The following is a 27,716-nucleotide window of genomic DNA, read 5'->3' as shown; positions in this document are numbered from 1 at the left end:
TGGAGGACTGTGGTGATATCTACTGTTCTATAATTATCTACTTTATGATTGCTGGAGACTCAACTGTGGGAATAATGAAGACTCTTAAGTGAAGTAAAGTGACTTCTGATTTTTGGAAAGCTTCCTGGACTATCTAAATGGAACTGATCGAATAATCCTGGAATATAAAGAACTATGAGTATTGTATTTTCTGAGGAGCAACATTAGGCTTGAATATATTGTTTTTGGATTATTGAGTAAGAGCAGGATTTACTGAAATAAGACAAGATGCTCCATCGGGGGAAATAAGTGAAATTTCAAAAGAAATGGTGTTGATGTTCCAAAGCATTAAGGACACTATGAAAAAGAATAACAGAGATATAAAGAACATACTGCATGACATAAATGGGAAAATAGAAAATACCCTGCAAGTGATAATGATATAAGACCAAAAATTCCAGGAAAGATAGGAGAAAACAGAAAAAATGGGGAAAAAAGACAGAACAGAAAAGCCAGCAAATAAAGCAAAAAGATGAGGAGAAGATAATAAAGATAATAATGACTGATGAAATAAACCAAGGAGAAAGTACTTTAAAAGATTTAAAAATAGAATTGGATAAGCAGGAAGATACTTTTGAAAGGGAGATAGCGGCCTAGGTAGATATCCTGAAGGCTGGGCAGCAAAGGAGGATAGAGATGAGAGAAATGTTTAGACTGAACAGTGAAGATACAGACAGAGACAAGGATCCAAGAGAGGAGTATGGGAGGCAAACTAATAAGTGAATAAGAATTGAAGTATTAAAATGGGCAAGAAATGATTGATAGAAAGGAAATATTATTTTTCTTTCCTTTTTTAAAATATAATGATGGCCTGATTAAAAACTAGAATAGAGGTAAAAATAAGAATACACACTTCTATATAAGGTAATAGCTAAAAGGAAACATTAGAGGTTGAAAGATGATATTATTAAGTAAGTTTAAATAATATGGTGATTGGCACTAGAATGGCCCATTGAAACATTGAATAATTAAATAATAAAGGACTATATCTTAATATTGAGAGACATGGTGGCTCAGACGCTGATCTTGTCAATTGAAAGGTCGGCAGTTCAGCGGTTCAAATCCCTAGTGCCACGTAATGAGGTGAGCTCCCGTTACTTGTCCCAGCTTCTGCCAACCTAGCAGTTCGAAAACACGTAAAAAATGCAAGTAGAAAAAGGGACCACCTTTGGTGGGAAGGTAACAGCATTCCATATGCCTTTGCCATTTAGTCATGCCGGCCACATGAGCATTGAGACGTCTTCAGACAGCACTGGCTCTTCGGCTTTGAAATGGAGATGAGCACCCTAGGGGCTAGTCATTCCCCTAGAGTCGGGAATGACTAGCCCATATGTGCGAGGGGAACCTTTACCTTTACCTTTTATATCTTAATATAAACGTGTATTAACACTAGGATTCTAGTCACTATTCTGACTAGAAGCCAGAACAGAGGTAGAAATAAGAAATAGGGGGAATATTAGCACACACATTTTTTTTATACAATAGAATAAAACCAATAACTAGAGGTAATGATTAGAGGTTGAAAGATAGTATTACTATGTAATCTCAAATAATATTGTGATTGGCATTAAAATGGAACATTGAAATATTGAATAACTACCTTAAAACAACCATGTATAATAAACACTAGGATTTCATAAGTTTGATTAATGTAACAAATATTATTAATATCATTACTGCCACTTGTCCCAAAATGAATGATACCCAGATGTCCCACTTTTCATGTATTGATGTTGAAACATATTTTAAAAAGAACAAGAAAAAGAAAGAAAGAAACTGTTTCCTATTAATCACATAATTTCTTACTCTTCCTGCCTTCTAAACACCAGCAAGATAATCATAGATATGATTCTTCCAAAATGGTGGGCTTATTCCTATGGGCAGTTTATAATTGTGGATGTCTTAAAAGAAAAATATCACTCCACCATCAGGAGAAAACAAGGTTTATTCCCCCCAACATCAAATTCAACATCTGTTCGTTATTATATACTGATAATGTCATCCCCACACAGGAATTTGAGTGCATGGGGAGGGGAGGAGAAGCACAGTACATTTACCTCAATACAAAGCTTCCTTAAACTGTCATTTAATTTTGCTCTGTAAAAGGTGGTCTTTGTAAATGTACCGGTATTCCTTTTTTAAAAAGGCTGATTTAATTTCCCTATTGGGAGATAAAAGGTTTAGAAGTTGGCAGCAAATGGAAGGCACACATTCATTTTATTGCTTTAAGATACTTAATGTGAATTCTTAGAGATCTTGTATGGAGGAAAATAATTTTCTGTAATCTGACTCCATTTTCATAAACACTCAGTTTAGTGAAGCATATCATACTGAATGGTTATATACAACAAGTAGAGCTAAAGAGAAATAAAGCAGATCAGCCCTGTTTTCATTCAAACAATTATCTAGGTCAGGGATGTCAAACTCACTTTGTTTTCCCCTTCACTAAACCGGGTGTGGGCATGACCAGTGCATGACACATCCGGTCCGCGGGCCAGGAGTTTGACAGCCCTGATCTAGGTAAATTCTTTAAATGATATGATGTAGTAGCCTAGGATGAATCTTTCTGTTGAAGAATAACATAAGGAAGCTGAAAACAGTTAGAAAGATATGTATTCACTTGAACTCACTATGTGAAATGTGGAAATACTGTATTCAGGCAGGATTAAGAACAACTGATGTCCTAAACACAACCCAACAGAGGTATCCATCCACTTTTCCATTGCTTAACTAACAAGACATTAAAATTCAGTGCTAAAAATCAAATAAATTAAAATTTCAGATTTCTTCCAGGCCGTCCCCTAAGCCAGACCCCATAGTTATATTAAATATAAATTAGGTTTTTTTAAAATATCCATTGAACACTAAATAGCACTAAGGAATATAAACAAATATCTTAAAACTAGGACAACAGGGAAAAAATGCAAATTTTCGTCACCGTTACCGGCTCGGGAGAACCAGGCCGAACCGGGAGGAACCCACCACTACTTCACACAGTTGTAAATACAACTTTCCCTTAGCTTTATTGCTTCAGCCTCCAAATGAAGAATGCATTTATGAATGTTCATCCATGTATGCGAAGAATGGGCAGATGGAGAATGCACAGAGAAATTTAGCCCACACAAAAGTCAGATGAAGTTTTGTAGGACAAAAAGTAATAGATCACTGGTCATCTCTGGTGGACCACTAAGGACTTCAGATTGCTTAGGCTTTTGCAAAGAATGCTGAATGGGCACAATTAATCTAAAAAAGTATTTTAGGTCATATTATTTCCAAATGTTAATTATGCCTTAAATATTAGCAATTGTTTATTAGAACACAGCAAATTCATTTATTTTACTGAACTTAATAGAATGTTAGCCTCCCCGAATTTAGAGCATTGGCAAGGGGAAGATATATGGAATATAGTCCAGTTCTTACAAATGTGATTCCTAGCATTCCAATTTAATTTTCTTAAATTTCCTTTAAAGAGTGTGTATGCATGTAGAATCATCTATCAGCGTGTCCATATCTTAATTTAAAATGTATATGTATGATTGTGTATCTATGCATGTATGTAAATGTTAGGTACTCCAGAGAGTCTTTGTTCGCTAGGGTATTGCATATTGCAGTCTTCTACCAGTGGTTATATGACACAACCTTTCACTGCAATGGACTTCATCTTTTATAAACCTACCCAATGGCTGTCCTGACTAATGGACATGGAATTAACATGAACTACATTACAGTTCCAGAGCATCTGGTGGGTGAAACCAGATCTTCCCCAGCATCAATGCTTCAGGATCTCACCAAAAATATATTTTCCTTTCACATACTACCTAAACCACTTCATTAGAGTCACTAGGCATTGATGGTTGAACTTCCATCAGGCAGTTTTTCCATTGAGATTTATCCTTCTCCCAAAGAAATACCATATAATTTTAGCATGATACTACAAATGCAAGATACCAGTTGAAGTGGTGAAGAGTTTCCTGCCTAAGCAGGGGGTTGGACTAGAAGACCTCCAAGATCCCTTCCAACTCTGTTATTCTGTATTCTGATTCTAAGTGCTATTTTTATTGTACTATTGTTTTCCAGTACAAAAAATATATAGTACATGGTCATAATTGCTATAAATGGGAAAAGCAACAGGACATGTTTCTAACTTAAGTTTGTTTTGTAACACTGGTAAGGTGGGGTGCTGTTGAATGGGTTTCCTGCTTTGAAATAGCCTTTCCCCAGCCATGCAGATAATTTCTAATCTCTTCAGAAATAAAGGTTTGGGTAGAAAAGTGTTCTAATGATTGCAACTTTGCTTACACCTACTGATTACATATGTGCTACTTTTTACAGAGAAAGTCAACGCATTTTATAAAGCTTCCACATCGAAATGTTGAAAGAGACTTAGCATAAGTCTCTGCTGACCAATGGTTATGTCCAGTTTTTAAAATCATTTGCATTTCCTTATTTGTAGTCCTACTCCAAAATAAATACTTACTAAAGTAAATATTTAGCAGTTTCCTGTAGTAAAAAGAACTAGCATATTAAAGTAGCATATTAATAGAGCTGAGGTGGCGCAGTGGTTAGAGTGCAGGACTGCAGCTACTTCAGCTGACTGCTAGTTCAGCAGATCAGCGGATCAAATCTCACCGGCTCAAGGTTGACTCAGCCTTCCATCCTTCTGAGGTGGGTAAAATGAGGACCCAGATTGTTGGGGGCAATATGCTATTTAGTATACTGTCTTTGGTATAAGCCGCCCAGAGTCCTCAGAGAGTGGGCGGCATAGAAATGTGAATTTTTTAAAAAAAGTCTAATACTAACTTAAAAACACAAACAACCCGAATGCTATCCGGGTTTTATATTTATTACCATATTTTACTTACCGTATCTTTCATTAAGGTATAAGGAACATTGGAGACTACCACTTCTTCTTCTTCTTTTTTTTTTCTTTCTTTCTTTCTTTTTTTTTTTTTTGATTTATATGCTGCCCTTCTCCGGAGACTCAGGGCGGTTTACAATGTGTTAAGCAATATCTTCATACTTTTGTATATTTATACAAAGTCAACTTATTGCCCCCACAAACTGGGTCCTCATTTAACCTACCTTAGAAAGGATGGAAGGCTGAGTCAACCTTGAGCCTGGTGAGATTCAAACTTACAGTAATTGCGGACAGCTGGTGCTAATCACAATGCTTTTAGTCCGCTGAGCCACCAGGCCCTTTGACTTCTATTGCAAAAGTTATCATTAAGATTGTCACAACAGTTTGTGCACATGAAATCATTGGTAGTGGATACAATAATAGTGGATGCTCTTTTCCATCCAATCTTTACCGACTAACTGATTAAATAGGATGACTAGGGTGGTAGGATCCTAAGTTAGTTCCTAACTTAGACAAATGTTTCACCATGTGAAACCCACATTATTAACATAGTCTGGTTGAAGTCAGGAGCAGTTCCAGAAGCCCAAATGAAAATCTCTCTGGTGGGTCTCCGTTACATTAGAAAATAAGCACTATCTCACAGAACAGCAGGAGCAATACCATATATATAGTAAGTAGCACTGGTCAGAACTGTCATTTTGATTTTTCACCTAATATAGCATCATTCTGGAACATTGTAGAAAATTAAAACAGTAGATAGGCCCATAATATTTTTAAAATATATAGTGGATGTCCATGATTTGTCCATAGTAATTTATTTATTTATTTATTTTATTGGATTTCTATACCGCCCTACTCCCGAAGGACTCAGGGCGGTGAACAGCCACAGAATAAAACACATAAATACAAAAATTTAAAATAGAATAAAAACGAATTAAATAATTTGGCTGAGACAAATTTAAAATACCCCATAATTTAAAAACAAATTAAAATTTACATTTAAAAAGGGGAGAAGATTTAGGCCAGGCCATCTTGATGAAATTAAAAAGTCTTAAGCGCGTGACGGAAGGTGTGCAGATCCAGGATCCTCCATATCTCCTGGGTGAGCTCATTCCAGATTGTAGGTGCCCCCACAGAGAAAGCTCTCCTTCTCTGAATTGTCCAAGGATAGCAGATGCTAATGGTTCAAAAATAATTCACCATAGGTGAATTCAATCTTGTACAAGCTCATTATCCCTGCTATTAAACCACCCAATCTTTTGCCAAGCTTCTGCATGAGCTTGTAAAAAGATTCATTTTTCCTGAATAAAACTATTTAGAAAACCTGTGTATGCAAAGTCCAATCCTTGTTAAATGTGCTTTGGATTTTCTTTCCCACCCTGCTTGAATAAGCCAGTTTCTCTAAATCAGGGCTATCAAACTCCTGACACATGGGCCACATGTGTCACGCACTGGCCACACCCTACACCTGGTTTAGCAAAGGGGGAAAAAGTCCCAATACATCATATGATGCCACCATGATGACATGGTTTGAGTCTCTGCTTTAAGAGACTAATTCAAAATACCGGTGCTGTAGAAATTTAGATTCGCTGGAAAGCAGGATTTCCTGATTGTCAGAAATACCAGTTTCGACAAACCAGTACCTTTTTTTTTTTACTACCGGTTCTCCTGAACCAATAGCTTTTATCACTACCGGTTTGCCCAAATCAGTGCGAACTGGTAGCATTTCATCCCTGGTAGATAGGCATTGCTGTTATATAAGGTCCAGATCATGCCTTCTAAATTATTTTGAAGTTTGACTGCTATCTATAATATATAGATATAGTGGAGCAGTGAAGTACTTTGATTTAACAGGATAGTAGTGGACACAATTCTTGAGAGAAGTATCAGAGAAATCCATAATGGATTCCTTTTCAAGTGAAATGATACAATCTGATAAAATAAAATATATTGCTTCGTGGTAGGCACGTAATTCATGAAGGTTACTGTGTCTGTCTCAAAATATTTCTTGGCTCAAGAAACAGCATACAGAGAAGCTAACATCTGGGTAATCTAACTAGAATTTTTTTTTATTTGATAAAGTTGCATAGGAAAAAGTATGTACATATAAAGGAATCTTCTACATTATGAGGTGAAAAATATTGCATTTCAAGCAAATTTAGATTTGTTGTTGCCTTTTGAATGATTCATAGTGTTTGACATGATAGACTAATACTTCAATTCTTGCCATATTCACACAAATGATTTATACCAATCCACTGCAAAGACTTTATTTAAATTAAAGAGCAAGCAATTCCAACAATAATTCATCATGTTAATTCTTCATATTTCAAAATATAAAATATGACAATAATTAATAAGGTTATTGTCAGATGTAAATGCCTTATTCTCTAATGTGTAAATAATGTATATATGGAACATCAGGGGTTAACTTATTACTTGAGCTTTAATGTATTCATATTTTACCACTCCCATTCCTGGCTCCGCCCCTTGTATATAAAAGGAGCCATCCTCCCCATTTTCCTTGCTTCTATCTTGAATATTCAGCGAATATAGAATGCCTATTATGATTAAAGAGAATTATATTTAAACCTATAACTTCTATTATCTTTATTGAGTCTGATCCTGAAAATATTGCAACAAGCTGGTAGCAGAGGATGGTTAATTGACTCAATAAGTAATTAAAAATGTCCAAGAAAGATAGGCCCAACACCAGGGCCTACAGCAAAGAAATAGAAACTGATCAAGAGATGATCAACGAATCCACTAATGCGATTTCGAGAGAATCCGAAGAATACACCACTGAAGAAGAAGAACTGATGAGTGAAAATAACGACCAGGAAGAAATCGAGATAGAAAATAACGAACTCAGGTCAGAAATATTAAAAATACTAAAAAGCCAAAAGAATGATGAAAGCCTCATCGCGGACCTCCAGGAGATGCTGAGGAACAGCGGAGCAGCGAGAGAGAAAAGCGTCATTAAAGAAAAACCCAAAGATCAAAAAACTGTGAGTGAAATGACTACTGAGAAAATAGTTGTAAAAAAGAAAAGATGTGACCCCGCGCGAAATTTTGAACGGCAGCCATCTTGGTTTCAACGAACTTCAAAAGAGAGTGAAGCAGAGCCAATCAAAACGCTCAGTTCAAAATTTCTGGCGCGAAAAACACTATCAGACGAAGAAAGTGAAAAAGAAGTCTCAAACTCTTCAGATGAACCAAAATCAGAAAGTGAAGACGATTTAACAAAGTCTCAAGTAAAGTCAGCAATGAAAACGCTTTTTGCTGCTTTTGGGCCAAGATTGAAAATCTCCAAGACATCGACGAAGAAGCAAGAAATCAAACCGACAACTCAAGACCTGCACGCTCCCATCCTGACTTCGAAAACGACGACACCCGAACCCAGAGAGCCATGCCGATTCCGCCCTACACCGCAGACAGAATCGAGTGCCAGCACACACAAGAGAAAGAGAAGAACCGCCGCCATCACCAAAGCCCCAAAAACCGAGCCAGAGACCGACTCATCTGAAGAGGAGCGGATCGAGAGAGCTGAAATGGAGAGAACCTTCCACAACGGCGCCAAAGAAGAAATGAGCAACGCGCATGTGCAAAACTACGTAGACGGCCCCGAAAGACTTGAATTGGCCAGAGAACCGCGCAGACTCGTTACAAGCATCCCAATGCCGTTCTGTAATTTCCTGCACTTGAGAGACCACGGACTGCCTCAGGTTGTAAGTAATGGACAAAATAATGTGGGGAACTTACCCAGTGACTTCCCAAAACTTAGAGTTGATGGCATTAATTTACAAGAGTGGTACCAACAGCTTCAGGTTATTTTTATGAAAGAAAATTTACTATTCTTTATAACTAGTCCTCCAAGAAGACCTTGGACTTTAAAAATAGACTGTTTACATCATAGAGCATTTTTCATAATAATTTCTAGCGTGTCTCCTGCAATGTATCATAGCATCAAACCAAACCTAACTGTATCAGAAATAATTCAATGCATGTTTAATCTATTTCACAGCGATAGCGTAGCCACAACCACAAGAATGTCTAAGGATTTCTTTTCTTCTAGAGTGAAACCAGGGGTTTCTATAAGTGAACATTTGATAAATCTAAACAAAATAAGAGCTGAGCTGCAATTGAGGGGGGAAGTGATTTCAGATCAAACTATGAAAAGTGTTATTATCAATTCACTTGATCCATCATGGGATAGCTTTATGTCACACTTAGATACCATTAATTTGGGATATTTATCAATAGAAAGTCTATCTAACAAATTGATAGCAGAAGACAATTCAAGAAAAAATCGTTCCAGTAACCAAACAGAACACAAATCTTTTAGGAAAGTAGTCTTTCAAGATAAATATAATGAAGCCTTTAGATGCCACAATTGTGGATCCAGGGAACACAGTAGAAGAGACTGTCCCAAAGTCTCAAGGGAGAGACATAGGCCAGAATATAGGAGCAAATACAATTACAGACAATCTTCCACAGATAGACACAAATATAGAAGTCCACCGAACTACAGAGAAAGTAGAGGGGGTAGAGAAAATTCAAAAGAGAGAAAATCTGGGTCACTAAATGGGCTAAATAAACAAGACAGCACCAAAACACAACAAGATGAGAACAATAATTGGCTTATTGATTCTGGTGCAACAAATCACACCACTAATAACAAAAGTATATTATCTTCATTTACAGAAGATAAGTTTGTGATAAAGGTAGCTAATCAAGAAAAGGTTCAAGTATTAGGCAGAGGAAATGTGACCTTGCCTGGTTTAGGGAAAATAGAGGGGGTATTATTAATCCCAGAAATACCTCACAACATACTAAGTGCTATAAAACTAAGCAGAGAATCTGACATCAATATAGTTTTCTCAAAGGGGAAAGCAACTATAGAAAAGAACAAAACAAATGTAGGCACTGTGATGATAAAAGGGGGTCTACCCTATCTGATAATCAAAGAAAGATGGTTACATAACATTGATTCAAATATGGAAGATTGTATTGAAGCAGATGATGAAAATGTCAGTAACAGTGACAATGATGAATGTAAATTAACTCATGATAACAAAAATACACACAATGAGAAGAAACCAAAAATAGGTAAACCAATTCATGATGAGTGTGCTCATATCTTACATAGGAAGTTAGGACATGCTAGCTTTCCTGTAGTACAAAAAATGACTGAACACGCAGAAGGTGTAAAAATAAAAAATTGTGAAAATTATTTAGAATGCTCAGTATGTAAATCCACCAAACTAAAAACCAGTCCTAGACCAAAAAAATCTAACAGATCAACTAACAATATTTTTGATTTGGTACATATGGACTTAGTTGGTCCATTAACTCCATCAATTACCTATAGAAAACGTTACTTCCTAACAATAGTGGATGATTACAGTCGCTATGGTTTTGTTTACACATTAAAGCACAAGGATGAAACTTTTCAGAAATTTAAGGAATTCTACAAACGCATAGAAACACAACATAATATCAGAATAAAACAAATTATGACAGATAGGGGATGTGAATTCATGTCTAAAGAATTCTCCCAATGGTTAAAGGATAGAGGGATGCTACATTTCACGTCCAATCCATTTTCTGCCTTTCAAAATGGGATTGCAGAGAGAAAGAACTCCACACTACAAACCATGATTAGATGCACATTAGAGGATGCTGGTTTAGGCAAACAATTTTGGTCAGAAGCCTTACATTATTCAAATTACACTCAAAATAGAACATGGTCCAGTATTGTGAATAAGACACCATATGAGGTGATGTACAATAGAAAACCTAAATTAGCACACATGCACATATTTGGAGTTACTGCAGACGTGCACATACCTAAACAATTGAGGAGAAAGGGAGAAAACGTATCCAGGAGATTAAGATTCATGGGATACGAAACTGGAACCAAAGGGTACAGATTCATCGATAATAATAACAAATTTATAGTATCCAGAACAGCTGTGTTTCATGAGCAGGCCAATTGGTCTAAGTTGCACCTTAATGAAATTTTTCCTAATAAAAGCAAAGATAATATATCTTGCGAGGAAGGAACAACAGAAAATCAAAATATTAACAAAAGTAAGAACAAAACCAAAACTTGGACAAATAGTCAGCATAAAATAAAGACAGACACATTAACAAAAAAGGAAGCCAGATATTTGCATGACAACCATAGCAAACCTGAAAGAAATATTAGAAATAATAGAAACCAAATACCAAATAAATACAAAGATTATATTATGCATATGGATGGAGAACAAATAACACCTAATACATATGAGGAAGTATTGAAACTTCCCCGTGAAGAAAGAGAAAAATGGGAACTAGCTATGGAAAAAGAAATGAAAAGTTTACAAGGATTAAATGTATTCACACCTGCGATCGCACCTAAGGATAAAACAATTATAGGTACCAGGTGGATTTATAAAATTAAGAATTTAGAAGGAGGTAATACCTTATACAAGGCCAGACTAGTTGCACAAGGTTATGCACAAAAATATCCAGAAGACTATACTGACACATATTCACCCACAGTGAGAACAGAGAGTGTCAAAACAGCTCTTGTAGTAGCATCTGCACTCAATCTAGACGTGTTTCAATATGACATACAGACTGCATACTTACATGCAAAATTAGATAAGGAAATATATGTAAGAGCACCACACAGTCAATACACTAATAAGAACGAAATTTGGTTACTAAATAAGAGTCTGTACGGATTGAAGCAATCTGGCAAAAGATGGTACGATTGTTTGGTAAAAGTACTAAAGACCATGGATTTCAACGCCACCACTGCTGATAACTGTTTCTTTGTAAAAAAGAGTAATGATCATATTGAATTTGTATTAATTTATGTGGATGATATTTTATATATTGGAAAGCATAAAGAGAGCAGGGAAATCTTTGTAAATAAGTTAAACGAACACTTCTCATTGAAATCACTAGGTAAAGTGAATAAATACCTTGGTGTACAAATTAACAAAACAAAAAGGGGATTCAAACTTACTCAAAAAGATAAAATCATTGAACTCCTAAACAAATGTAACTTAAATAATGCCAAAACATGTGACACACCTATGCAAACTGATTTTCTTAGAAACAATGATGAATCTTCCCCTGAGTTTAAAGACAACACATTTTACAGATCAGTTATAGGTTCACTCCTTTATATATCTAATTGGACTAGGCCAGATATTGCATTACCTCTCAATTTATTGTCAAGATATGTTAGCAAACCAACCTTGTATCATTGGGAAGCTGTCAAAAGAATTTTAAGATATCTCAAAAGTACATTAGATTTTTGTTTAATATTGGAACCCAATAATGACAAAGAACCAAAAATTACTTGTTATGCTGATGCAGATTGGGCTGGTGATACATCATGCAGAAAGAGTACCTCTGGTTATGTTTTTCTATTGAACGATTGTCCAGTTTACTGGTATACTGGTAAACAAGAACTGGTAGCCACCTCTACCACAGAAGCAGAATATGTTTGCTTGTCTAAAGCTGCAAATAACCTTGTATGGTTCAATGATTTGATCACAGATGTTTGGAAGAAACCTACTTTACCATTTATTATGCATGAAGATAATAAAGCGGCCATTGAAATTTCTAGATCCGATGCAATTGGACAAAGGTCCAGGCATATTGATATAAAATTTAAGCACGTGAGACAACTATCTCAAGACGGATTCATCAAAGCAATACATTGTGATACTTCTGAACAATTAGCTGACATATTAACAAAACCCTTACCTTCTAAACAACACAAATATTTAACTTCTAAATTATATGTATTATATTGTCCTGAATCTGAATGTAACTGGTGTTGTATAACGAACCGGCATTTAGAGGGGGATTTGTCAGATGTAAATGCCTTATTCTCTAATGTGTAAATAATGTATATATGGAACATCAGGGGTTAACTTATTACTTGAGCTTTAATGTATTCATATTTTACCACTCCCATTCCTGGCTCCGCCCCTTGTATATAAAAGGAGCCATCCTCCCCATTTTCCTTGCTTCTATCTTGAATATTCAGCGAATATAGAATGCCTATTATGATTAAAGAGAATTATATTTAAACCTATAACTTCTATTATCTTTATTGAGTCTGATCCTGAAAATATTGCAACAGTTATAAAATGTGTCTTAAATAAAACCTGTATTTTTTCAACAGAGATTAAAAAATACAGCAAATCACAAAAATGCCAATAAATCAGGAATTCTCAAACTTTATGATAGCATAAACTACTAAATTTTCAAGTAAGACTGACCATTCTCATCATGTGGATGTCAGAAATTCAGGAATCTGCTGTGAATAATAAAATTTAACAAAACTGAAACACTTGAAAAATGCAAAACTTTCCGAAGGGTTTTAGAATATGAGACTGATAAAATATCTTTTTTATAAAGAATTCCCTTTGAATTGCCTGTGATTTCTTGATAATAAAAAGCTTAAAAAGTGCATCCTGGTTTTTTACTCAGACAACTGAAGACATACAGAGAAATAGCTTGATGCACTTCCTGAGTGTGGATGGTAAAACTATGAGAGATTTTAGAAAAATATCAAAATGTTTTCTTTTAAACATCCTCTCCCTTTTTTGATATTATTGATATTATTATTATTGATATGGTAGATAATTAGATAATTAAACAATTTTAAAAACTATACTAATTAAAGATGAGCTGCACTCCTAAACTCACTAGCCATATATCTACTTAGAATTGGATAATGTAATACAATTTTTGCTCATTCAGTCCTATGGAACTTAACAGGGAGTCCTTTTCATCCACAAACCATAGTTATCTATATCAAGTTCTGTTAAACTTAATTAGTAGAAATTCATCATTAGTCATGGCCTCTAATCTCAATAAGTTACAGCTAAGATATCAACTCACATTTACTTCATTCATCATTTTGCCTGAAAAAACTATTTAGAAAACCTGTGTATGCAAAGTCCAATCCTTGTTAAATGTGACTTGGATTTTCTTTCCCACCTTGCTTGAATAAACCAATTTCTCTCAATCAGGGCTGTCAAACTCCCGGCTCGCAGGCCACCCAAGAGGTGGGTTTCAGCTGGTTCTGACCAGTTCTGGAGAACCGGTAGCGGAAATTTTGAGTAGTTTGGAGAACCGATAGTAAAACTTCTGACTGGCCTCACCCCCATCTATTCTCTGCCTCCCAAGTCCCAGCTGATCAGGAGGAAATGGAGATTTTGCAGTAACCTTCCCCTGAAGCGGGGAGGGAATGGAGATTTTACAGTATCCTTCCCCTGCCATGCCCTCCAAGCCACGCCCACAGAACCAGTAGTAAAATATTTTGAAACCCACCACTGGGCCATGCCCTATGCCTGGTTTAGCAAAGGGGGGAAAAGTCCCAATACGTCACATGATGCCATCATGATGACATGAGTTTGACACCCTGTTCTAGATAAAACAGGAAAGTGAGCCATTGAACTAAAAAGACTGCTACTCATGGATTACTAATTTTCAAGATAAAACTGTTATTAAAATCCACATTCTTGAATTTTGGAGTCCTCCATATAACACAATCATGTATTCCATATAATGACATCAGTCTGAATATTTCTCTAACTTGAGCAGCAATGGCTAATAATGAGAACAAGGAGCCATACAATGTCATAATGTCTTGTTTTAAATAAACAACTATGTACATTGCAAAGGGAGAGAAAAGAAGAATATAGTGAAGGTGTAGTACTGTGTATCAGCCACATGTTGTGTGTAATCTATAAACTTTTTTTAAAAAAAACCCGAAAGCTGCTTACATTGAGCTGGATTTGCATGATTAGCTAGTTAATAAAAGTGTCCATGCTGCCATTTTTATCCATCATCAAATATTGCCCTTTAACCATTTGAGAATTATTGTGTATCTGAAATAGTTTCCTTTTTTAGTTTATTGTAGGCTATGGATTCACGTTTGTATCAAACTAAAATCATCATTTTAACTTTACAGGAAATGCTAAACTTCAAAACTTGTGATAGGGAAAAATGGCCGTGTATTTGCATTTGTAAGGAGAAGGGTTCTGGTTGAACACTTCTCCTTTAAAATGAACATAGCCTTAGAGAAAGACTGTTGAGACAGATGACTCCAAAGCCAGATAAATTGTCAGTTTGTACAATAGAATGGGAGAGGACTGTCACATAAAACATTTCTCATGACAGATTCCAGTCTCTGATATCTCCATACTGACATGGGGAAAAGTTCTTCCTGACATTTTGAAACACTACAATACTGTAATGCCTGTTACCCATGAAATAATGCTGAGGTGGATGGACCAATGGATTGCTTCAATGAAAAAGCATCTGCAAGCTTGTTGATTGAAAGGTTGGCAATTCAGCGGTTCGAATCCCTAGTGCCGCATAACAGGGTGAGCTCACGTTACTTGCCCCAGCTTCTGCCAACCTAGCAATTCGAAAGCACATAAAAAATGCAAGTAGAAAAATAGTGACCACCTTTGGTGTGAAGGTAACAGCGTTCCGTGCACCTTTGGGATTTAGTCATGTCGGCCACATGACCATGAGACATCTTCGGACAGCACTGGCTCTTTGGCTTTGAAACAGACATGAGCACCACCCCCTAGAGTGCAGAACGACTAGCACATATGTGCGAGGGGAACCTTTACCTTTACCTTTAATGGGTCAGGAGAGTTTATTTATTTATTTATTTATTTGTTCAACTTGGATGCCGCCTTTCTCCGAAGACTCAAGGAGTTTATATTATAGCCATAATTTCCTTACTCCCATGTTTATTATTGCAAAGTTACATCGTGAAAAATGTTCCACAAGTATCAGAGTTCATGGAAGATCACTAATATATTTCAGTTAAATCAAGATTTATTGAGAACTTAATTACCTGGGCTAATAATAATTTACTGAAAATTAAAGGGTTGGCTTGAGTATCTATCTGGAAATATGCTATTGCACTGCTTCTATTTTCTTAGAGAATCTGGATAGGCCCCGGATATGCAGCTTGGCATGGATCTTCTTTTTTCTATGCTTAATTTATGGGTTTCCATCTAGCAATATCCTTCTGCCCTCCATAAATAGCCTTTGGTGATTCTGAAATGCAACACTGATATGAAAGGTCCCCAGATTTTTTGCCTTAATATAGTCATCCAAAGCATGGACTGAATATCTTATTGCCATGTGGAAATACAGCTTGGACCACATGAAAGCCACGTATCTCAAAGAAATGCATGCCTCAGTGATATAGTTGGCTTGGAATTTTGTGGGGAAAACATAGGTGAAATCAGCAGATCAAACCCAATCTGACTTTAAGGGATGGAGGCACAGAAGATTTGGTGAGTCGGCAATAAAGAAGAATGCCTCAACATGGCCATCTATGGGTAACATCTGTCTAGATTTTATTTTTTATTTATTTTATTTATTTATTTAATTTGTCAAGCATGTATAAGGTAACAGAAATAAGTATAAACATTATGAATATAGGAAATGGATATGAATAAATGGGGACAGTAGGACAGGGATGGTAGGAACATTGGTGCACTTATTCACACCCCTTACAGACCTCTTGGGAATGGGGTGAGGTCAACATTAGATCAGGGATGTCAAACTGGTGGCCCACAGGATGGATGCATCATACACAGGCCACACCTACCTTAGCTCCGCAAAGGCAAAAAAGTCACACTAAGTTGTGTGACATCATTTGACATGATCGAGTTTGACACCCGTGGTTTAAATAGAAGTTGAAATGCTTTTGAGAACTTCCTTGGGGAAAATAATGCATGGAATAAAATTATTCCATGCATGTTATTTCAGGTAGTAGCTGTATTTTCATAGGTTCCTCAACAGGGGTGGTATTCACTTACCTTCACTACCGATTCGCCAATATGAACGTGTGCATGCTATGCTCACATGTGCCTCCTCCACGCATGCACAGAGCCTTCTGTGCATGCACAGAGGGTCAAAAACGGGATGTGATTACGTTCAGGTGGGTGGGTGGAGCCTCCCGCTGCCAGAACTACCGGATTGCGTGATCCGGATAGAACCAGCTGAATTTCAGCACTGTTCCTCAAGGGTTCCAGGTTACATGTAGAGTAAGAATATTATATCTACTAAGGCTATGTAAGAAACTGGAGACTAGAAAAATCAAGGTGTGATAGATGTCTTAGTGACATGATTTTATGGGATGGAAATGTAATATATTAACCAGGATGCCTGATATTCAAGGTAGGCAAGATTAGGATGCAGAGTTTGAATGTAATACCATTTTAATAATAAGATTACAGTGATAGAATCTTGCAAGTCAGAATGCAGGGTCCTCCCTTTATCTTCGTGAAAGGAGGGTCCTGCACAAATTATATTTCTGCCCTGATCTTAGGTTTCATATATCTGGCTGTTGGTTGAAGCTCTTAGTCCTATTCCTCAAGGTTATTTCAACAGCCCATTACACAATCAGTTCTAATTTACAGTAACCAGCAAAGCTTATTTTCAAAGGGCTGAACAAAAATTCCGAAGGGTTGCATCTTTTCCAACTAACAACAACTAACAACTTTTATTAATGAAATGTTTTGTACTTAAAGAGAAGCAAAAGCTTTTCTGAAATGCTGTGCCCTTTACTAAATGCATAGAGTGGCTAAACTAACTCATGAAAGTTTATGCTTTTTCATAAAACCTGGTAAAGGTACTACCTGATTTTTGCCACCATGGACTAACATGTCTCTAAATGGGTAAAAATTCTAATTATATTTTTTCCTGAGATTTCTTTTTATATCCTCTCTTGATAGTAATTATACAATTTAGGCTAATAGCATCATCTATTGTAAAAGTCCTTCTACAATAAGTTGTAAGGGTTATTTAATGTTGCTTTGGAAAAAAACAATCATTGCATTGTACATTAAATTGTCATGGCCTATGACCATGGTTTTAATCAACTCATATAATGCTCTAGTATTAAAATGGCAATAAACGTTTTTAAAACTGAGTTTCTAATTAAATCAATTCATGATAATATGAAAGCAACTGCTAATTGATTAAGGATGTTCCCTATGAAATAATACCTGAATTTGGTTTAGGTAATATAACTTGCCTTAAGAAATTAAGTTAGATATCTGATCTTGGCTAGATATTCCGGGAAAATATTGAATAACTTGTGTAGTCCATTTAATATATGAGTGTATGCAACTAATTCTAGAATATGAACAAAAGCATTGTAATGTTTTCTTGGCTTGATGGATGCTGGAGTAAATTCTTCTTTTGTCTTCCTAGCAAAATAATCAATAAAACATCAATCACCAAAGTCAACACCAGAAGAGAATACTGCTTTTATCCCAAAAGCTTGAAAAGAGATCCATAACATTAGGGCTGTGTTTCTCAACCTTGGCAACTTGAAGATATGTGGACTTTCATTTTCAGAATTCCTGGCTGGGGAATTCTGAGGGTTGAAATCCACACATCTTCAATTTCCCAAGATTGAGAAATGCTGCTATAGGGAATATATCTCATATATTGTAGTTCCATCAGCAGTTAAAAACAAGGAATCTTTATTGCCTTGTCAGGCATGTCAATGAGATAAGTGTCCCAAATGCTATGAAGAAGGGATATATGAACTTTCCATTTGGAAATTCTATTTTTCTATTCTATTCTATTCTATTCTATTCTATTCTATTCTATTCTATTCTATTCTACTCTACTCTACTCTACTCTACTCTACTCTACTCTACTCTACTCTATTCTATTCTATTCTATTCTATTCTGGTGAGTCAGTTGAATCACCACTTCTCATTAAATCTTCAAGTCAAATTGCCAATTGTTTTAAAATGTTGGATCAGATTGGATACTTTTAAATCAGTATAATGCAATCAAATACAATCAATAACTGAATCAGATCATGCAGGATTTATACACTCAGACAATATAGATTTCACCATGAGAAACTAATATCATGAAAGGCTACCTTCTTTCAGTGAATGCTGAAAAAATTCAAAACACAATCAGAGCAACAGACTTAAACATACCAATAACAGACACTGGGAAATAATGTGACAATGAGTAAGCAGCAAAATCCAAGAAAATGTGTGTCATTTGCGGTCAGGACAAAACTAGACAAGTACAAGCTGATCCAGCTTATAAACCATTGCAGTAAAGCAGAATTCAGGTCTATAAATAATTTGTAAAGAGTTTGGTTTTTAAAAAGTACACATTAAATTTTATATGCTATTTCCCCCTAACATATGGAAGATTTGAGAAATATGTTGAAAGTACAGTACAGAATGAATATATACATTTGGATAGTCCCCAACCACAACTGAGCCCAAAAATTTATGTTGCTAAGCAAGACATTTTTAAGTGAGTTTTGCCCATTTTTACAACCTTTGTTGCCCTGGTTGTTAGGTGAATCACTGCAGTTGTTAAGTTAGTAACATGGTTGTTAAGTAAATCTGGCTTCTCATTGACTTTGCTTGTTTTCAGATGGTTTCCAATCACATGACCCTGATACACTGCAACCTCATAAATATGAACCAGTTGCCAAGGATCCCAATTTTGATCAATGACCATGGGGATGCTGCAACGTTCATAAGTGTGAAAAACAGTCATACGTCACTTTTTTCAGTTGCTGTTGTAAATTTGAATGGTCACTAAATGAATGGTTGTAAATCAAGAATTACCTTGATTTGCAAAAGAAGAGATTAGAGAGTATGACTCTTGTTAGTGGAGACTATGCTAAAATGCAATGGCAGAAGAATGGAGAGACCTCTTGCACACTTAGTATGGATGTGTTATGAGCACCGGAAGAGAAGAAAATGAGAATCAGGAGAGGGGAAATTAGAAAAGGAACCTTCTGGGCAAGGGTGGTATTCACTTACCTTCACTACCAGTTCGCAAATGTGACCATGCAGGATCTTCCGCGCATGCACAGTGTCAAAAACAGGACGTGATGATGTCTGGATGGGTGGACAGACCCGCCTGCCTCCACCACTACTGGTTCACCCAAACCGGATAGAACCAGCTGAATACCACCACTGCTTCCAGGGCTTCTACTTTGATGAACTTTAATCATAAAATGAGTATTGAAGGAGATTGTGATATTTTCATCTTTCATACTAAAAAATGGCAAAAGTCCTTCCTATTCCTCTCCCACTCACTCATGATTGCTCTTCAGAACATTCATTTTTTAAATTTTGCAATCCAGTTCCCTGCTCAATTACTTCAGTAAGAAATATTTATTGAAAAACACTAAGTGCAAAAATACTTAAATGAAGGGAGCTGTGTAAATCTTCATATGTAGATTGATGGGTGTATATCTCAAGGAAAGAAATGGAAAGTATTATGACTTTTTCATACTGTACATAGATTTTATCAGATGTATAATTTGTGAAGGATCTGGCTAGATTAGTCAGATTACAAAGAATAAATCATTTGACAGAGTAGAGACAGTCATGGATAAATGCCAAAAACATGAAGCATTGATAAGGAGGAGCAAACAAGATTACTATAAAAGCCAGTGTCAAGAATTAAAACAGTCATGTTTACAAAATAATGATACAAAATTCTGAGAGATATTTTTTTCAAGGGCAGAAAGAAATAAAAAGTAACAATAGAAGCACAGATTTCACCTGAAATTTGGTGAAATTTGAAATTATTTTAAAAATAATTTTGAAGACATTAAAATATAAAAACAACAGTTAATGGCACAGACATATTACAATCATCGTTAAAATGGCCCCCAGTATGCTGCATAACTTAAAAGAATGATTTCACAGAAGACAACGGGCAAAACCATGGGAAAGAATATATTACCACCAAAAATTCTTAAGGGATTTTCTGATTGTTGGGCTCTTATGTTCGCCTCCTTGTTTACTTATATCAATGCCACTGGGTGAATTTCTGTGGATTGGAAAAACTGTGGTAATCCCAATATTTAAGAAGGGAGATTCCAGAAACCCTGCTAATTTTTGCCCCACAAATCTCCCTGACACAAGATATACCATATTTTTCAGAGTAGAAGACGCACTTTCCCCCTCCAAAAAAGGCTGAAAATTTGGTGCGTCTTATACTCCAAATGTAGCTTTTTCGAAGCTTTTTTCAGCCCTAACGAGGCACTAATGAGGCTCTAGCGAGTGAAGCAATCTTCCCAGCTTTGCCTGCTCCCTCGACTCTCCGCTGTGCTTTAACGAGGCACTAGCGAGTGAAGCGATCTCCATGCTTTGTTCCAACTCTCAGCTGTTCTTTAGAAGCTTTTTTTCAGCCCTAACTAGGCACTAGCCTAGTGAAGCGATCTCCCCTGCTTTGCCTGCTTTTCTCATTGCTGCTTCCCCTCAGCTGTGCCTTAGAAGCTGCTTTTTATCCCCAAGCAGGGGGTAAAAAAACAGCAAACGAATGTGCTGAAGCTGACCAGACTAAGGACGCTAGCCAGATAAATACCTGATAGGCAGATTTTTTTTTCCTATTTTCCTCCCCAAAAACTAAGCTGCGTCTTATACTCCAGTGCATTTTATACTCTGAAAAATACGGTAAGCTATATATAAGGCATTGTTTAAACGGATTGATTGACTGGGCAGATACAAGGTAGATTATAGCAGAGGAATATGCAGGCTTCAGAAAGGGACACAGTACTACTGTATAGATCAATGTTTCACCTTAATATCTGATTCTAAATCAATGAATGACCCCTCAAAATGTCTCTGTGATGCATTTATTGACTTAACATCTGCCTTTGATGCAATAAATAGGGGGAAATTATGGGAGAAGTTTTTAACTGCAGATATAGATAGAGGATTATTTTACCTTCATATCTAAATTATATAAAGGCACTAAATGCAAGTATGGATAAATCAGAGTGACTCCCTAACAAAGCAGATTAAAACCACAAAGATGCCTGCCAGGATAGCAGGGACACTGGTGATGATTATAAATACGAGAACTGAAAGCCAAATCTGGCTCTAGGTTCTGTCTCAGTTTACCTACCCAATAAGCAGCTGAGTCAGAAGATAATTTAAAAGCAGTTCATTAGGAAACTGATAAAGTGGGGTTTCTCTATGTAAAAGGAAGAGAGAATCCCAAGCCCCATGTTTTCTTCCTTTTTAGAGTTAACAACGAAGAAAATGCAAAAGGAAAGTTGATTGGACAGAATAAAAATAACCTCCCTTTTTGCATAAGAAATCAGTTAAACATGTTACATATTTGCATCCCATAATATTCATTAAAATGAGGTCTGACGTCAGAAGGGCTGTTATTTAGAGTTCACGAAAGAGATAAGCCAGACCCCAAGTTGTACTAACAAACTTTTCTTATCTGGAGCTAGTCCCCAGCTTATTTATCAGTTTAGGAATGTTAAAAGTTAATAAACCTGAACATCATTTTAAAAGAGAGAAAATAAATAAAATTAAAATACAAAGTAACTATGTTAGTTAACAAATTACAAAACCCATGCCATTTGCCCCTCAGAACTGATTGTAAAATTACTTTTTTAAAACATCCTTGCAACATTGAACAGTTGCTAAACAGAGCACTTGCTAAGTGAGGACTACCCATATAATAATGCAGATAGGCACTCTTTACTATATTCTCTCTGGGAAAGAAATCTATAATTCCAGAATGTTAGAGTTTAAAAATAGCATGGAGGTCATCTAGTTCATTTCCTGTTTAAGCTTTATTTGATAATGCAATGTGCAAGTACAGCGTCTCTACTACATGGCCTTTGAACTGAGTTACCGTATAAGACACACTGGAATATAAGATGCCCCTTAGTTTTTGGGGAGGAAAATAAGAAAAAAGCTGATTGGCAGGTGGATCAGCCTCCCGGAATATCACCAATCAGCTGTTCCCAGAGATGAATTTTAGCAACAGGTTTGATGGTTGCGATCTCTGTTTCTTGCATTTTTTTTCTGCCTCTGAAACTTCTGAAACTCCGTTTCAAAAAAAAACTTTTCTTTCCAGCCTCTGAAAGCCTCTGAAACAGAGCTTCAGAAAAAAAAGGCTTTTTTTCTGACACTCTGTTTAGAGGCTATTTTTCTGAAGGACTATCTGTACTCTGTTCAATCTCCTTTCTTTGGTGTTGGTATGTAGATTAACCTCTTCCGATCTGTTGGTTATTGTGTCATTCTCCAGATTTGTTAAGGTTGCCCAGTTGTTGATCAGTGAGAAAACTGTTCTACACGAGAAAAAAAAATCAAAATATTAACAATACTTTCTTTATTAGGTAAAACTGAAGCAGAAACATAAAGGAGACACTAGCTTTTTAATTCCATAGGATTGTTTCTTGGTTCAATATTATATAAAATGAAAGAATGAAAATAGAGCTGGGCAACAGTGCAAAAGAAATCTTGTCTGCTGTATGTTATAGTCTTAAGATTTAGGTAGCCTTTTGTAATTGGATATATACATTTACTTGAACTCTGAAGACAGCATCAAAATAAGAATTGGTAATTAGGGGACTTTCTCTCCAAATTGTAATTCAAGAAACCGTTGCACTGTGATTCATTTTGTTTGTTTTAATTTACTAGCTGGTTTCTCAGATAATCATACCACAGCCAATTAAGGCATCTTTTCTTTTTGTTATTCAGAATAAAATAAGAACATTTGAACAAGCATCTCAATCATGTTCATGACATGCTTTACAACATCTTAAAAATTGCAGCTGCATAAGAATATCTGTCCTAGATATTTAGACCTCAGTGAGTTTCTAATGCTTATGTTAGTGCAGGAATTTAATAACTATAATCAGAGGCTGTGGGTCAAGAACTACTAACAATATTTTTAAAAGTTAATGAAATGCATGATCAGAATTTTTGTTTGTTTATTTATACTTTTAACAGAATAACAAAGTTGGAAAGGACCTTGGAGCTCCTCTAGTCCAACTGTCTTCTTAAGCAAGAAACCCTATACCTATTATATATCTATTGGATCCCCTATTTTACTTTGGGATCCAGTTCTATGAGACCACAAACACTGTGGTATTCAGGAAACCAGCTTTTACCTTTTTAGGAATAAAAACAGAGACCATGAACATACCAAGACAGGAGTTTATTATAACTTTGCAAAGTGTCTCTCTGTCACAGGAAGAGAAAGCAATTAAGGCTTCTACTTACTGATCTTATATACAATTTTCAGGATACACTGATTTAATACAACAGGATATAAGTAAGTAAGTGGACTTCTGCAATATTAATATAAACAGAAGAAATTTAGAAGATACTAGGTTTGTTTAACCACGCCATACTCTAGCTAGCCATTATTGTTGAGATTAAACCATGACTTCCAAACCAGTTTGGAAACAAACTGGTTTGAAACTCGGTTTATCTAGCACCTTTCATCCAATGAATTCTTTATATTACTCTCTAAGAAACCTTGTGATAAAGTCGATAGAAAGTGATAAACCAAACTCAGTTACAAGTTTGGTTGGTTACTGGGAGAAACCCTGAATGCTATGTAAGAAAGAATATATATATACTCTGAGAATATACAGTATTATCTGGAACAGAGAAAAGAACATATTCTCTGGAGCAGCATCCATCCAGAGATAGACACAGTGGTGAAATCCAATTTTTTTTTACTACCGGTTCTGTGGGCGTGGCTTGGTGGGGCGTGGGTATGTCTTAGTGGACATGGCAGGGGAAGGATATTACAAAATCTCCATTCTCACCCCACTCTGGGGATAGCCAGAGTTGGTATTTGCCGGTTCTCAGAACTGCTCAAAATTTCCTATACCGGTTCGCCAGAACCTATCAGAGCCTGCTGGATTTCACCCCTGGATAGGACACCCCTCTCCCACAATTGCAAGAAGCTTTTAAATCTGGACTTTGGTCTTAGACTTGAGGTTTTATCTGTTTTGTGTTTCTTTTAAGATCATTTTATTCTGGGCTATCTATATATTTTTATATTTTATCTGTTTATAGTGGGTGGGGGGTTTTTTGGTGGCGGGGTTGCATGTTATCCAGGCCATTAGAGTTTATGGCTTTAACAAATTTGAATGAATGAATGAAATTCTTTCTTATCCCAAAAATCTCCATGCATTATACCTTCATCAGAGGATTGAAATTACAAAAGAACTGAAATGAAATGTTTGCATTATGCAAAACAAGTTTCAAATATATACATACCATTTCCAGAAAAAAATTGTTATGTCAGACAAACTCATGGAAGAAAAACCAATTCTTATAACGTTGTGAATATTATATGTTGCTTCCTTCTAAACAAGAAAGAGTGTATCTGATAATGACTGGTATTATTGCTGTAGAATATGTGTGGGGCAGGGCTAATACAAGTCCATTGGTCCATTTTGGGAACAGGATGCTGGATAAGATAGCAGAGTTATTTGTTCATGATCAGTGGTGAATTATTATATAAATGTCTTTAAAATATTCACTGAAGACAGTACTTTTCTGAACTTTTCTGTTCACTGCACATAATCTTGGCAAGTGGTACAATGTTCACATCTCGCATCTGGAACTGACTGCAGCAAGAAACAAACAACTGAGAAATTATTTAAATTGGCACTGAATAGGTTTGCAGATAGTACAGCAAAACCCACAAAGAAACAGCATTACCTTCATCTATTGTTTATGTTCACCCTGCACTATCAGATGTGGCTTATATAAGAGCAGGGAATATGAGTGCTGAAGGAAAACCAGAGGAAATACAGTAGCTCATTGCACATCCATAACTAAAAAGAAAGTAATAATGATGGCACTGAATGCAGGTTCAGTGCAAAGATGAAGGGAGGACATTTTTCCATCAACCCACTAGATATCCTTTGTTGTGAACGGAAAGAACATAAAGTATTTAAATATCCAAAGAGTGGAATTTAAAAAGAAAGATCTGAAAATCGTTGTGGAAACCAGAAATAATATTTAGTATATATTTTACCATGTATATTTCAAAGTCAGTATCTAATTCTAGAAAACATTTAATGCTTTCAGTTTTGTACTCAAAATTCAGATTTAAAGTTCAACCAACTGTTCAAAGCAAAGCATTTGTAATTGCTATCCCAATTAGACCTGCAATTACTACTTTCATATCCAAATGTGTGAGATTTTACACTCAAGTTCTTTTTCTGAAAACCCTACACAAACATTGCAAGCAAATTAAACAGAATTTATCTGTAACTGATTGGTTTTCATTCTAGACATAGAGGTCTCCTCCTTCCTTTTTCCCCCCTTTTTGATTACAGTATTAATCTAATACTTCTAATCTAAAGTTATACTGACAACAGCTCTTCAAACTTTAAATCATTATTTCTTCATTTTGATACTGCAACTGCATTCAGGGGAAAAAATTATTACATTATTGTGATTAGCTGTTTGTTTTTGTGTTTCTTTCTTTTAACTTTGATAAAAGGGGAAATTTGATAATGATTAGCTAAACTAGAAAGAGATTTATGATAAAAGCTTGCCCTTCAAAATGAAAAATTAATAACTGAGAAATTGCTAAGTAGTTATATTTAATGAGCTGAACATAATAAAGGCATAACTAAGATTTGGAAAGAGAATCCCAAGAATGTACACATAAGTGGTTTTAGTTTTTAGAGAGTTTTCAGAAAGCAAACTCTTAGCCAAAAATAGTTGGTTCTCTGGAGGAGACTATGCTGGGAATCAGCCAAACATAATATGCTGGAAAACAGCCAAACAATAGAGGGAGGTATGGAAGAAAATATGCTGGAAATTAGTTTAAATAAAACATGTTTTTGTGATAAACCTGTGTAACATGAAAACTGTAATAGATGATAAGTGTTTTTAAGTGTGTTTAATATACTAAGATTTGAGGAAAAGGGTCAAGAGATTAAGAATTAGATAGAATTTTGTTTTATAAAGTGTAATAAAAATAGAGTTGTATTGAATTTGAAATTAAGATTTGTGGTGATAAAATTGTAAGGTAAATAATTAGAATAAGAGGTTAGAATATTGTTAAAAATTATTTTGACACTGATGGTAAAAGATACAAGGTGAAGAAGAACAAGATAAAATCAAGATTGATATATAGATATAAAAATGAGCGAAAGTTAATTTGAAATTAAAATTGTATTGATATAATGGATTTGCTTAGGTGAAGATGCTAGACTTTATGTTAAAATCTGTTCTTTTATGTTTTGAATTTTTATCCGTAAAAGATGTAATGGGAAATTCTATGGAGCTTGTTAAAGGAATGTAAGCATGGTAACCATCAATGACCGGATCGAGACTCTGTTCTTGAAAGTTATATTTTATGTTTATATTTGAAAAAAAAAAATTTACAAAAAAAAAAAGAAAGCAAACTCTTAGAAATTGCTTAGGACAAAGAGGCAGTTTATGGAGGTATATTGTAAAGATTATGCTTTTCCTGGCCTTTCAATGGAGTGGCTGTAAATGCACACATGGTAAAACAACCTAGAAAAGCCCTTAAAACATTCATACCAAGTCTTCCAGAAGGTGCAATTGCTTCAAGAAGAAGCACTTCTTCACATCAATGCACTTTTTTTCTTTACAGCTTTGATATACAATATAAAAGACATTTTAAAAAAGCAAAAAAAAAACACATAAAAAAGTTGAAGACTAAAAAATTAACACAAGATGAAACAAGAAAGTAATACTATCCAATGCCAGCAATGCTTTGGAAGATTAACTGATATCATTCCAAGTAGCCACAGTTTAATATATAGAAATGAAACTGAGTTCCTGTCTTCTATATTTTATTATGTTCCTATTCTTTTTACCCTATAAGAACAAGAACCAGTGAACAATTTAAAATTATGTGAGAACTTGTCTAAGGAAGGAATAATATTTTAGTGGCTGTCATTACTTTGTGTTGTCCAGCAAAAGGCAATCTGATATTTTTCCAGAGGTTT

The sequence above is a fragment of the Pituophis catenifer genome, unplaced genomic scaffold (assembly GCF_029215685.1).
Source record: "Pituophis catenifer annectens isolate HBS135680 unplaced genomic scaffold, rPitCat1.0.hap2 SCAF_6, whole genome shotgun sequence".
Classification (NCBI taxonomy): domain Eukaryota; kingdom Metazoa; phylum Chordata; class Lepidosauria; order Squamata; family Colubridae; genus Pituophis; species Pituophis catenifer.
The sequence above is the reverse complement of the archived record's forward strand: the minus strand, read 5'-3'. Positions refer to the sequence as shown.